Source organism: Phocoena sinus, chromosome 12 (genome assembly GCF_008692025.1).
Source record: "Phocoena sinus isolate mPhoSin1 chromosome 12, mPhoSin1.pri, whole genome shotgun sequence".
Taxonomy (NCBI): domain Eukaryota; kingdom Metazoa; phylum Chordata; class Mammalia; order Artiodactyla; family Phocoenidae; genus Phocoena; species Phocoena sinus.
This window is the reverse complement of record NC_045774.1, coordinates 83,263,452-83,278,645: the sequence shown is the minus strand read 5'-3', so window position 1 is coordinate 83,278,645 and position 15,194 is coordinate 83,263,452. Positions and strand designations below refer to the sequence as shown.

The 15,194-nt window shown below is 40.7% G+C and overlaps 1 protein-coding gene across 1 annotated transcript in view; it reads left to right on the top strand.

Moving 5' to 3' along the window:
* The first annotated feature begins 7,588 nt into the window (after positions 1-7,588).
* FAM135A (family with sequence similarity 135 member A) overlaps positions 7,589-15,194 on the top strand; it is a 123,201-nt gene continuing 115,595 nt past the window's right edge. Inside the window, 1 exon segment of the mRNA XM_032651190.1 lies at positions 7,589-7,683. The gene's annotated coding sequence lies outside the window, so the exon portion shown is untranslated.

Sequence of the window (15,194 nt, the reverse complement as noted above, 5' to 3'; positions counted from 1 at the left end):
CAACTCAAAGTGGATTTTAGATTTAAATGTTAAAACTTTTATAACAAAACATAGGAGAAAATCTTTGTGACCTTGAATCAGAGAAAAACTTACTAGTTATGACACCAAATACACAATTCATAAAAGAAAAAAATTGATAAAATAGGCTGTCAAACTTAAAGCTTTTGCTCTTCAAAAGATATTGTTGAGAATGCAAAGACAAGTCACAGACTCAGAAAATATTTGCAAATCACTTGTCTGTTAAAGAATGTACAGTAAAATTGACACACCATTGTAAAGCAATTATACTCTAATAAAGATGTTTTAAAAATTAATTAATTAAAAAATTATGATAGAAATTAATATATTAGAAAGTAATAAGAAAATGAATACATAAAACCAAGAGTTCAGATTTGGCATAAATACATTAAACATACTATTTGCTTGCTTAGCAAAAAAAAAAAAAAAAGAATGTACAGTATATCCAGAGTATATAAAGAACTCTCAGAAATCAATAACAAGAAAACAACCCATAACATAATGTGTGAAAGATTTAAACAAACACTTCACCAAAGTTACATGATGACAAAAAAACTCATGACAAAAATGCTCCCTCCAGACATTAGTTATTAGAGAAATGTACATTAAAACCACAGTAAGATATCATTATATACCTATTAGGATACTAGCATTAAAAAGATTGACCATACCATGTTGAGGATGTAAAGTAACTGAAACTTTCAAACACCGCTTGTGGGAATGTAAATTAGTACAAATCAGTGGGAAAACAGTTTGACTGTTTCTTTAAAAATTAAACATACACCTACCGTATGACACATTCATTCCATTCCTGGGTATTATCCAAGAGAAATGAAAGTATTGATATATGTCCATACAAGTACATGTAAAAACATTCATTGCAGCTTTGTTTGTAACAGTCCAAAACTGGATCATGCCACCACCATCAGTTCCTACACTGATGCCCTTAACCCCCAGCAAGACTGTATTTGGAGACAGGACTTTTAGGAGGTATTTAAGGTTAAATGAGGTCAAAAGGGTGGGACCCTAATCCAATAGGATTGGTGGTCTTGTATGAAGAGGAAGAGATCCCTCTTTTTCTCTCCATCATGTAAGGACACAACAAGAAGGCAGCCTTCTGCAAGCTAAGAACAAAGCTCTCACCGGGAACTAAACAGGCCAGCACCTTGATCTTGGACTTCCCAGCTTCCAGAACTGTAGGAATTCAATTTCTGTTGTCTAAGCCACCCAGTCTATGGTGTTTTGTTATGGCAGCCAGAGCTGACTAACCCAGCGGACTACTACTGAATGGTAAAAAGGAGTGAATTATTGGTATGTGCAACAACATGGATGAATCTCAAAATAATTGTGCTGAGTGAAAGAAGTCAGACAAAAGAGTAGGCATTGTATGATTGATTCCATTCATATAAAATTCTAGAAAATGAAATCTATCCTATAGTGAAATAAAGTAGTTTGGTGCTTGCCTAGGGATAGGCATGGGTAGGGAAGGGGACAGGATATAGGGTTACCAAGAGGCTCAAGGAAACTTCTCATGCTTGTGAATATGTTCATTATCTTGATTATGGTGATGATTTTACAAGCATCAACGTACCAAATTGTACATGGTAAATAAGTGCAGTTTTTGTCAACTGTATCTCAATAAACTATTTTTAAAACCTAATAAAGTTTTGCTTTAGCCCTTGTAAAATTTTCATCTACAAATTTCAGTCTTGACAATATACCATTTATACGATCATTTTAAACCAGCTAAAAATTAGTAGAAGATAGTTTTTACAGGAGTAACTTAATAAAATCCTCTGTCAGCTTTTAATTCCTACATCCTACATGGTGATAAAGCAAGAAAAAAGAAAAGCAACTGCCAAGAACATTTTTCCTTAACTTGTAAAAGCAAGTACAAAGGCATATGTTCTCTTAAAGGAGTTTCTACAAATAGAATCACCCCAAAGCTAACTATTTTCTCATCTCCCAGATCACTTTAAACTACTTTTTTTCTGAATAATTTGAAAATAGTGATAGCTTTTAAAAACAATGGAAATAATGAATGAAATTTATATTTCCTAATACAAAGAAGCTTTTATTTTCAATACCCGAGACAAAGTTGGCAACTGTTACACATTTCAAATAAATCTAAGGATAAATAAATTTGGTAGTTACCCAAGAAAAAAATAAAACATAATGACAACTATAATACAGAAAAATGATTTTATTGTAGTTTTTTTTTTCTTTCTATTGCATTCCCATCAATGTTCCCAATGCAGAAACTAAGAAGTGGAAAGAAGAGTTTTCCACTGAAGACATTTTAAACATGTGAAGTTAATTTTGCATTCTCTATGGTCTGCATATTGACACAGGAGTTTAGAATTGTATCTGTTGCTTTTCAAGAGGAAATTAAACACTAATTATGGACACATTATAAGTTCGATTCATCCCTTAATCTTCCATGACTTCTCATTATTCCTGCCAGTGCCAGGAATAATCAGAAATGTATACTTTTTTTTTTTTTGTAAAAGATCTTTGTAATAATTTCACAACATTCTCGTGAAGCAGCTTCTTATTATGATACCCAACTTATAGATCAGGAAGCTAGAAAAGAAAGTTATGCAAAGGTATAAGGTCACAGATATTAGAAAACTGTTTTGATTTTTTGATTATGTGTTCAATCCATAAAGTTGCAAATACAGCTGTGAGGTTCCGGGCTTAGGTAAATGGGAGGGGAGGAGGGTCATTAACAGACACTAGAAGGTTGGTAGGGAGATGGAGCTGTGTGTGATGAGGAAAGGAGAGCAGGATGAGTCTGGGATGTGTTGAGTAACAGGAGTCGACAGGATACCTCAGTGACAGGGCCTGATATGAAGCAGAAAGAAGTTTTGTGACTGGAGTTAAGGATCCTGACTTGAGATAAAAATGTGAGTCATTAGAAGAGTGAGATAGTTGCCCTAATATGTTTGCTATCACAGATCAAATGGCATCTAGTGTAAATACTATCTTTTTAAAAATCATGTTACGCTTCTAGCATATGAGGAAGAGAATAATTCAGAAATAATTTCATTACTGTCACATGATGCTAGATAATTATACTTCCCAGGAATGATTCGGTGGGATGGTGGTGGAGAGAACACCTTCTGTCTGACAGATTATCTCTGAGTGATCCAAGCAGACACTCTGTCTTTAGGAAATCCAGATAATCGGAGCTGCAACCAAGGAGTCACTGTTTACCCCTTTCACACTGTACAGCAAACACTTGTTTGTATTTTAATCGATTATGTAGCTATCAAGGTTTTCTTTTCTGTAATATCATCATTAAAGTCTGTGTACAATTTAAAAAACTGTATCATTTAACATAGATTCAAACATTTTTTTCTTTAATACATTTGCTAGCTTTGAACTTAGAAGAATATACTATATAAAGTCTTCTTTCCCTTCCCTCACCAAAAGCCCAGCTCTCCAAGTTTCCCTCAGAAGCAAACAACATTATCAGTGAAAGAAAGGAAGGAAGGAAGGAAGGAAGGAAGGAAGGAAGGAAGGAAGGAAGGAAGGAAGGAAGGAAGGAAGGAAGGAAAGAAAGAAAGAAAGAAAGGAAGGAAGGAAGGAAGGAAGGAAGGAAGGAAGGAAGGAAGGAAGGAAGGAAGGAAAGAAAGAAAGAAAGAAAGAAAGAAAGAAAGAAAGAAAGAAAGAAAGAAAGAAAGAAAACTTTTTTTCTGAGGGTTTGCTATTACATTACCGGGAAGAAAAACTTGGTAATTGAGTTTTATATTGTGATTCCTCCAGAAAGACCATGGCTATTAAGTCATGAAATAATGTTATGACATTAAGTTGTGAAGTAATACATTTGTCCTTCTGGTTTGTAGTTGTTACTAAACCATGAAGGAAGTCCTGTAATGAAACTTTTTTTTTGCCCCATCTCATATTTGTTAAGATTATATAACCTTTAAAAAAACTTACCTTGAGTACTGTGGGCACTTTCCCAAATGTCTGCAAATGATTAAATCTATATTTTACATGGAGACAAGAGTGACCGCCCCAGAAGGAATACTCCAGTTAAGAGAATACTACAGTTAGAAGGGTTTAGTAAAGATTCAAATACATTCTATGCCAAAGTGAAATCATGTAAACCATAGATAGTAAACCACAGGATAGAAAGGATTCCAACTTTGCATCCTTTGAGCATGCATAGCTTGGATAGAAAATGACACATATAACATAAAACTTAGTTTAAACGTTAATGAGTTAAGTGTGACACAAAAATGTTAATTAGCAGCATAGAGGCTGACTCAAAACCTTGGGAGATAAATGGGATGTAAATTTAGAGTCACAAATTTTCTAAAAGACTTTAGATACCATATAATCTGATTCTCTTGTTATGAGAGAAACTGAGACCTAGAGAAGGTAGGATTACACAGATTACACAGACTCTTCAGATTACACAGTGTATTGCAGATCTAGAACTTGAACCAGGTAAACTGATGCCTAGATCAACGCATTCTGCACTCTAATAGTCTGTATGTCAGGACATATCATAGTTTTTCTAATTTTAAGAGAGTATTCTTCTACTGACAAATCATTTCCAGGAAGTCTTGTCTAAACCTCTAGGTTAGTTAGAAGGGAGCTCCTTTTCTGGACTCCCAACCAACCTTCTGGCTACCCCAATTGTAACTCCTTGGTACAACTTTTTGACTTTAGAGGTGCCTGTCTCCCCTTACTAGATTGTAAACTCCCTGAGAGTTAGGAGTGACTCTTAAACCTCCTGTACCCTAGTAACTAGCACAGTGCTTGGCATACATTGACTAGGTAATGAAAAAATACTAAATTGATCTTTCCTTGAAATCCTTCAAAGGCTCACCACGATCTGATCTTTGCCTGGTTCTCTAGCGTCACACCCCCAAATTGTGGCACCAAATTGCTTAGCCTTAGTTTTGTGCAAAGATCAGTTTCTTGTTGCATGGTTTTGTTTAAGCGATCTTTTCCTCCTCTATTCCTCCTCCCCCCTCCCCACCCCCATACACACATATATTCCACTGCATTAACTCTCTGGAATCATTTCCTCCTGGAAGTCTTTCTTGACTCATGACCTCTCCCAACCTAAATTGGATTAATCCTCTTCTGAGCTCCAGTAGTTCCCTGTGCACACATCTCTGCACTACACACATCACATCATAAGGCAGTTATGTAAACACTCCACCCACGTGCTGTTTTATTCATGTTGGTATCCTCCAAGATTAGTATGCTCTCTGGCACATAGGTGTTTTAAAAATGTGATTTGAACAAAAAGAATACATTAATAGGGAAGGAATCTTGGCACAGGGTGAATTTTAGGGAAGACATAGATATGGAACTGCAAACTATTGGATATTTAGGACATTTTCCTAAGAGAGCCAGAGCTAAAAAAAAAAGAAAAAAAATAGGAAAAGGCCTTCAGTTGTGAGGCTACAATTCAAATCGCAAAACAAAAAAACCTTTACGTGTAAGGATAGTAAAATGCTATTTGGCCATTTTTTTAAAAGACAGAGATTAGGAATCAGGAAAGCAAGCCATTCATGCAAATGCTAATATACTGGTTATCTTAGGGTAACAAGGCACTTACAGTCATGTTAACAAGACATAGTAACACAAAGAAACACCAGAGGTTAAATTATATTCAAAACCTGTCCCCCAAATGGTCTAGGCCAGGGGTCCCCAACTCTTGGGCCACAGACTGGCACCGGTCCATGGCCTGTTAGTAACCAGGCCGCACAGCAGGAGGTGAGCAGCAGGCCGGCAAGTGAAGCTACATCTGTATTTGCAGCCGCTCCCCATCGCTCGCATTATGGCCTGAGCTCCGCCTCCTGTCAAATCAACGGTGGCATTAGATTCTCATAGGAGCGCAAACCCTACTGTGAACTGCGGATTTGAGCCATCTAGGTCGCATGCTCCTTGTGAGAATCTAATGCCTGATGATCTGAGGTGGAGCTGAGGCGGTGATGCTAGCACTGGGGAGCGGCTGCAAATACAGATTATCATTAGCACAGAGGTTTGACTGCACAGAGACCATAATAAATCAACTGCTTGCAGACTCATGTCAAAACTCGATCTGTGAGTGGCAAGTGACAAGTTGCATCTTACGGAGTAGACGGGACATAAGCAACACACATCGGGGGTCACTGTCCCCATCACCCCCAGATGGGACCATCTAGTTGCAGGAAAACAAGCTCAGAGCTCCCAGTGATTCTGCATTATGGTGAGCTGTATAATTATTTCATTATATATTACAATGTAATAATAGAAATAAAGTGCACAATAGATGTAATGCGCTTGAATCATGCCCAAACCATCCGCCCCCATCTGAGGAAAAACTGTCTTCCAGGAAACTGGTCCCTGGTACCAATAAGGTTGGGGACTGCTGGTCTAAGCTACAAGGCATCGGTTTTACTCCCAAATCAGTGCACAAAGCTTTTTCTTTCCAATTCATTTTTATTGTGATAAAATATACATAAAATTTACCATTTTAATCACTTTTTTTTTGTTGAAGTATAGTTGACTTATAATGTGTTAGTTTCAGGTGCACAGCAAAGTGATTCAGATTTATATACATATCTTTTTTCAGATTCTTTTCCCTTACAGGTTATTATAAAATATTGAGTATAATTCCCTGTGCTATACAGTAGGTCCTTATTGTTTATCTGTTTTATATATATAGTAGTTTGTATATGCTAATCCCAAACTCCTAATTTATCTCTCCCCCGCCCCCATTTTAAGCACTTTTAAAAGTACATATTTCAGTGCTATTAAGCACACTCATATTGTTATACACCCTCACCACCATCCACCCCCCTCAGTTGTAAAATACCCGCCGCAGCCGCAACTTCCTTCTTTTCAACTTTGCTTTTGTAACACACTGAGCTTTCCGCACCACAAAAGGTTCTTCTGGGTTAGGTTCAGAAACTGGGGTGAGTGAAGTAGATCACTGAAGGATTATCCTTCACGAGCTCCGTTCATGGAACCTAAGAGGTATATTCACTTCGCCCTCCAGCCCTTTTCGGCATCAGTAACCGAGCAGTAACTATAGCAACACGGACACCTGCCCACCCCCCGCTTAAATGCAGCAACCGATTCTCCAACGGCAGCTGTCCCTTCCCTTCCTGCTGCGCAGAGTGAGCAGCGCGGGGACCGGGCTCTTCATCCGGGACCGCAGGCAGGAGGTGAGGAAGAGAGAAGAACGAAGGACGCTGTGAGAAATACAGCCCCCGCATTTCTTCTCCTCACCCGCCGCTGGGTGCCATTCCCAAGGCGCTCACCCTCCTCACACCCGCAGCCGAGCACTTCCAAGACGCTCGCGCTTTTTATTGACGCAAACGTCCCGTTCTCGCGGGAGGTTGGGAGCGGGAGCCCAATAGGGCGGACAGAGCTCTCGAAATCTCAGTCGGCTCTGGAGCTGGAGCGGCTGCCCGGGCGCTCGGAGCGCGCGGGGGGCGGGGCGCAGGCCTGGGGGGCGGGGCCTCGCTTGGAGAGAGGAGGGCGGACGGGGGCGGGGCCGCGCGGCGGGACCTGTGGCTCCCAGGTAGCGCAGCCGGCCGGGCTCCCTCGGGACCGGGCGACTGCGCATGCTCGCTGGCCGCGCTGGGCCGCTCGTCGGGCGGCGTTGACGAGCCGGCTCCTCAGCGGCGGAGGTTGCGGTGCTACGATGGCGAGGTGAGGGGCCCGCGGCGGGATGGTGCTGACCCGGGCGGGGCCGCCTTCTTGTAGCGACACCACGGGCTCCTTCGTCCGACGGGCGGCGGCGGAGGCCGAGCCGGGCGAGAGGTGAGCCGCCAACGTCCTCCTGTCCCAGCTCGCGACCCCCACGACCCCCTCCTTGTCCTTCCCAAGGGCCCGGCGGGAAGCGGCCTCCTCTGCGCCCGGTCCGCCCTCGCCGCTCCGGCCCTCACCGGCCGTTCGGGTGGGAGCCGGCGCCGGGCGGCTGAAGGTCGGTGGGGACGGCAGTGCGGACGCGCTCGGGGTGCGGAGCCGCTGTCCCCCGTGCCCTCACTCCTGCCCCCGCGACCCGGTGCCCCCGGCCCCCCAGCCTCGGCCCCCGCCCCGCACTCCTCCTGCCCGCGCCCCCCTGCGCCCCCTCCTGCCCTTCGCCCTGTGCCCATCCTCACGCCTCGCTCCCGCCCGTGCCCCGCTCGCGGATCCGCTCTTCATCCCCGGTGGTCCCCCGTGGGAGGCGAGGTACCCCTTGCGCGCCTGGACTTCTCTCTCCCCCTCCCCCCCCGTGCATCCCTGGGCCGGCTCTTTCCTCACCGGCCAGTTTTCCTACTCCGCCGCCTCTGTCATTGCTCCCTTGGCTCTCTGCTCTTCCCATTAACCCCCTTCGGAGCTTCACCTTCTCTCTCTGGTGTGAGTTTCCGACGGTGTGTTTGGCTTTAGCATCGCTCTGTGCTGGAGTTCGTTCTACGCCCCTCTCGCTGCCTGAATCCTTCCCTCTCGGTCCCTACTTCATTGCTTCCGTTTGACGGCCCCTGACCTCCAGTTTTCTCCATCCTGATCCCATCTCTACTCTCTAATCTTGAGCTTTTTTTTCTCTAAAACTTTTTCTTTTTTCTGTTTGCATAGGTCTAGCCTCTTAATGCCAATCCGTTTTACTTATTAAATCTCTGAAGAGTTCTAGTCTCTTTTACTTTCTACCTAAACCAGGTATCCACTCAGTGTACTTAGTTCAGTTGACAGTTTAATAAAATCTCTTCCTTTTCTTTCTTCACTGACTGGAAGTATCATCAAAAGAGTGACAGTAGCAATAACCTGTTACACTTACTGATAGAAGCTTTAATTTTTAAGAATTGTGTTTGCCTGACATGTCAAGAGAAGCCACTTGAGGACAGAGTTGATGAAAATATAAAGGCTGACCTCCAAACATAAGGTTAAAATTTGGAGATTTTATTGTCCTCCGGGAAATACAGTTGTCCAAGAGCTAGTCTTAAATGAAATTTAACAAATTAAAAAAAATAAAATCAGTTATTTGATATTTTATACATTTGCTGTTGCAATTGATTGCATCGTTTTTGTGATGGTCTCTGTAATAAATGCATAGTTTTTACAAACTTACAGAATTAGCGTCCTTACTAAAGGAGAAACATCGGACAGAAGTACTAACTTTTTGAATTGGGTAAAAGAACTTTCTAAACAGTTGCGGAGGTTTTTTCCTCTACTTCATGGTGATCACGATTTGGCTTACAAAAAGCTTCTCTATGTAAATAATGTTGTAGGATCTTATTTTGAAGCCATCTGTGGAAGCAGTCACTCTCAGTGAAGTTTGCGTTTATTCTAGGGCCGAAGAACAATTGGATTATGTATTTCATTCTGGAATCTCAAAGCAGTCCACAAACAGTAAATTCTTCCTTACGTTGTCTATGTCAGGTAGGAATTAAAATTTTCTGTTTCTGTTGTACAGAAGGGAAGCACCAAGACAAAAATGTGTAGTTCCTTATTTGAAGGTATATGAGAGGTGAAAGTAGAAGGAGACACTGTTTAGGGTCTGAGGCGGTGAAACCACATCTCTTTTGGAAGAACCAGCAGTTATTGTGTATGGTAGCAGGCGATAAACTCCTCAGCTTTTAAGATTTTAAAAATGATTTTTCCAGTGCAAATAGAGATAAGTGCTGCTTCTTAAGGAGGTCTTCCCATCTCTCAAAGGCAAGTCTTTCTATTTCTAGGTAGCTATTCATTAAAAAAGTAAATTCTTACAAATTCCTGTTGGTATTTATAGTGAGTTGATTCTGTGCTCTTAGAAATTAAAATAAAGATTCATGGTGGACAGCGGGCACAGGGCTAGAAATCAGAAGATCTACACTCTTCTGATGAGTCATGACATTAGTTTGTAGAAGTCAACCTGTATACCTCGGGTGTGTCTCCCTATAATACGTGGGTGGCTGGCTACCCACTAATCTTTCAAAAGCAAAGTAAGCCCTAATCATTTAAACATGTTTAGGGCCACCACAGGCAAAAATTGCAATATAAACTCTTAATTTTTATCTCTTTTAGACTACGTCGTAAGTATAATTGAATGCTTAAATCCCAGATCACTGCAATTTAGATGTTTTTTTAAAATTTCAGACTTATGTGAAAAGTTTTAGTAGCATGTGCCATGAACTGTAGATTCGTTTAATGTTCATATGCAGTGAAACAGCCACTGCAGTGTTCAGTATGTTTGCTGAAAATGTAAAGTTACATTTACATAAACTGAAAAAGTAAAGTTAACAGGATTTTGGTTACTTCCATAAATTTCTGTTGTCTTATATTTTATCTTTGCTGTGATGTAGACCCTTGAGAGTGGAGGTTCTTGAGGGGATAGAAAGGGCAAGGATTTCCTTTGTTTTGATTCAAAGTATCAAAAAACTTTAAAAAGTAAGAAAAAACTGCTTAAAAGTGAGTTTTGTGCTATGTTCATTGTGTGTTTAAGTAAATGGATGGAGATGGGAGTATGTAGATCTGAAGTGAGTAGTGTATCGTTTTGGTTTTTTTTTCCTTGAGTTGTCAGGAAGAAGGTTTAGAAATGAATATGAGTAAGAAGTAGAGTGGTAATACAGAAAAAAGTGTTCCTAATGAATGGGCCCAGGGGATTTTCAGAAAAATCAGAGAGCACAGGTTGTTTGGCAGGTCTAGATTTTTCAGGGAAATAGAGTGGAATGACTTCACAGTGAGTTTTACCATTTTATTTTCAAAGATTGCCACTTTTAACAGGTTCATACTTGGTAGTCAATGATGTACTTAAATTTAATAACAATTAGCCTCTTTTTTCTTAATGGAAATATAGAAGTGTCAGGTCCTTTTGACTTAGGAGTTATAAATATCATTTCCATTTGAGAAAACTGAGGCTTAGAGAATCTGAATTAGAATCCAGGTTACCTGGATCTGTTACCGAAGTAAACGGTATACTGAAGAAAGCGAGAAAGCAGAAGCTGTTAAGAAAACATTGGTAGTTTCTTGGAATATTTTTCAGAGAGAGGATTGTGCTTTCTGTTCCGGTTCTGAGTTTTGTTCTCTGTTGAGATAACTAGTGAGATGAAATATTTTCAGAATGTTGGGCAGATCCCTGAACTAGGTAATAGATAATGATTGTGGTTCTTTCTGAATTTCTCTTTATGTTAAAAGGAGTAACTAGTTTGGTACTTGGGGCTATTCTGGGATTTTTAAGATATATAATAACATGATATATTCAAAGGCGTTCTCTATTACTGGCAGGTTTGTTTTGTGGCATATACAACTGAAAAGTTTATATGAACTGCTCTTAATAAATTAAATCCGATTTTCCATGTAATGTCAAAAGTATCTTTTACCAAGTGTCCCATAATGAGCAAGAAAAGTTGTTTCTCAGTTTCTTTACTTCATTCATGTGGTAAGTCAGTCATCGAAATACTCTCAGAAGTTACTGACATTCTTTCTACATTATGTTTAAAAATTATTTTTTCTGTGGATTTTCTATCATATTAATACAGTTATCCAAAATTAACAATGTTCTGAGAGTGCTTCTTAATCTAAGTGTCAGTTCTAAGATGGGTAATAATAATATACTTCTCTTTTATTAGACACAACTGTTTAAACCCCAATTTTGAAGAAATCAGAAGATATCAATGCCTTTAAACTTCAGATTTTGTATTTGTGGGTGTGAGGAATTTGAAGATTTCATGATTAGGGAATAATGTTAATTACATGGAAAATTGAATGTAGTTAATTTATCAAGTGTAATTGTTTCCTCAATATTGCATTCTGATTTCAGGTTTTCTTGTAGTAGGGGCATATTTATCTCATGGCTTGATGACTACTGAATCTATTTCCTAAAACAAGGTGTGGACTTTAGAATTATACAAGTTTAAATATAGGCCATGAAGTTTGACACTTTTGAGGTATTTGTCCTCTTTTCATTATTTTCTAACTGTGTGACCTTGGATAAGTTATGTAAACTTTTTGCTCCTTAGTTTCTTCACCTGTAAAATGGAGTAATAATAGCTCTTTCAGATTTTTATGAGAATTAGGTGCAGTAATAAAAGCTACTGGTGTAAGAGTAAGTAATCCAGAAAGTTTTGAGCGTTCATATTTGGTTTGTATTTGATATTGCCATTTGGTCTATATTTGGTATCAACAGGGAAACGTATAGCTTTTTAAAATATAATTTGTCTATCAAGCTATTTTGCTTATCTTTCCTTTGCAGGATTTCCCTCTTACCCTCTCCCCAGAAGAGAAGAACTTAGTACTCTATTCTGTTCTTAAATATTTCTATAATTAGTGCATACGGTATGTGGCCCTCAGGAGTTCGTTTTGATGAGTGATGAGTAGCAGCAAAGCGTTCTAGACCGGTGACTTTCCTCACTTTACATGTCCCCTTTACTCTAGCGGTTCTCTTAAGCTCATCTTTGTTGAGAATCACCTTTTAAGATGAGAGATGTCACTGATGAAAGGGTGTTGTGTGTGCGAATAATCGTGGAGGCAAAAAGGTTAGATGCCATCTGAGTGGTGGTGAGCCTCAGAGTCAAGAGATGCCGGGTGGCTTGGCTGTTTTAGAGTAGGGTATAATCCAGGGACTTAGCATGCTTAAGCCCTGAAATAGGGAGCTTCCAGAGCTGGGCAGGGTGTCGAGGCCTCAGCCAGTCCTAAAGAGAACTGAACGTCAATCAAGAAACAAGACCATAGGCCAGATATTTAGACTGAACCAAGCAATGCAGACTTAACCGGCTTGAACCAAGCAATGCAGACTTAACTGGCTTAGGTGGCCAGAATTACACCAGAAAGCAGGGTGAGAGGTGCAAGACTAGTACAGACGTCACTGGCTGGTTGTTTTCAGTTTATGGTTGTCTGGTTTGAATTGGTCAAGATTAGCTCAAAGACGGTGAGGGCCGGACCCTTGTGGACTGGAGTTCTGCTGTGCCCTAGGTGAGTGGTCCTTAGGAAAGGTGGCGGCTGAGCGTACTTTCGCCAAGAGACACATCTTCCTACTCTCCTTGGTTTGCTACAGAACTTGAGTGTTACAGGAATCTTTTATTATTTGCAAGGTTATGAGACAGCATTCTGAAGGCTTCTTGCGGAGCGCCTCTTTGGGGCTTCCTGTTTATTCATGGGAGAAGGCCCAAAAAAATGGACCCAAAATTGACTAGTATTAAATGGATTGAGTTAACCTCCTTCTAGATCTAGAGGATTTCTTTGTTCCCATCGTATTCCTATTTAACAAACTTGAATTTAACCATACCTGTTTGATGCCCTTCCCTTCACTGGTCCCAGATCCCAAATGTCAGTCTCAGTCCCTAGATATCTGTCATAGTGTGAGTCCCTCATCTGGTTGGGCTTGAATTTGATGTTCCTTCATTTGGTATCAGTTCCTATGTGTCTATCATAATGTGAGCATCTTACTACATTGAGTGTGAACATTTAGAGATGTATAGATTTTTGTACACTATGGCCCCTCAGTGCAAGTTTACTACATTATCTAGTGTTCATCTGAAGAACCAGTGATTTTTTTTCTAAAGCTAGAAGAAAAAGTGAATGTGCTTTATTCATTGAGAAATGATGTATTGATTGCCAATATGGAGCCTTTCTAAGGGTAAGTTGGTCCATACGTATTTTTTACCTTATGTGGTATCTTTAGTACCTAACATCTGCATACAATTGGGCATCATTATTTGAATGGTCAGTATTACAGGCTCTGAACCCATTTGTCCCATGGCTGCTGACTTGGGAATGGAATTCAGAAGCTGGAGCCATTGGCTCCATAATTGATAAAAGTGGTGCCTTTATTTCTTAGGTTGACAAAGGGAGTGTCTGGAATCTCCAATTTGTTCGGCTTCTTACCCTCAGCCTTAGGAGAAAGAATATCCTCTGAACATCTGTTTTGGGTTCATAGTTCAAGAGTCAAGACGTTAGCTCTTTTGATTTCTGAGAAAGGATCTCATCATCGCCTGTGGTCTCTAGTCTTTTTTTTTTTTTTTTTTTTGTGGTACGCGGGCCTCTCACTGCTGTGGCCTCTCCCATTGCGGAGCACAGGCTCCGGACGCGCAGGCTCAGCGGCCATGGCTCACGGGCCCAGCCGCTCTGCGGCATGTGGGATCCTCCCGGACCGGGGCACGAACCCGTGTCCCCTGCATCGGCAGGCGGACTCTCAACCACTGCGCCACCAGGGAAGCCCCTCTCTAGTCTTTTTTGAGGAACCTCTGAACTAACTGTGCCTCTTAGTTTCAGATATTTCTGTGTCCTCTTTTAGGTTTCTGAAACACTCAGGAGTTCAGGCTGAGCTCAAAATGTTTAGCTATTGTTTCAGGATGGGTATTGGTGGTGCAGGAGCATCTCCCACATTTTTCCAGGTATCCACGCCCGGACTCCTCTTTGTGGATACCGGAGGTCTCAGCTGATCCCATGGGTGTAAGAATCCCTGGTCTTAGAAGCTAGGCACAGTGTTTATGCACTCAGCACTGTTTCTGGGGCAGTTACTGTGCACCCTAGTGATTAAGGAGTTGGCTTGGCATTCCTAGACTAAGATCCAGTAGAAATATGTGAGATACATGTAATTAAACATGTCCTAGGAGCTACATTTTAAAAAATAAAAACAAACTGATAAAATTAATTTGTATAGTATATTTTATTTAATCCAACATATCCAAAATATTAAGATGTGATCAATATAAAAAACATATTAATGAGACATTTACATTCTTTTTCTGTACTAAGTCTTTGAAACCCAGTGTGTGCTTTACATTTACAGGATATCTCAGCACGCTCATCTTTAACAGTTAAAGTAAAATACAGCCCTGTCAAAACAATAAAGTTATGTTTAATGAAAAAAATGTCTACACTGCTTCAGTGTTTAGATGTAAATGTAAACGAATTAAAAATTTTAAATTCAGTTCCTTGGTCACACTAGTCGCATTTCTGTTGTTCAGTAGCCATTGTGGCTGCTGGCCGCCATGTGGGATGTAGCGACTCTTGAGGGCCAAGGCCGTCTTCCAGTCTGATAGGTGACCGCGTTCCTCTGGGAGTGGGCTGCCTTTCCCTGAGGTGTTACAGGGGATTGTCGGGTTTGACTGTCAGAGAAATCCCTCTTCAGACCTAAGAGCATTTGTGCCTACGTTTCTCACTTAGTATCAGGGGCAGTTTCTGTTTGAGGTTTCCCCTGTGGCATCTTTGGATTGAGGTTTGTAGTTTATGCAGCTCAGTTCTTTCTTAGGGACCTAGGAAAT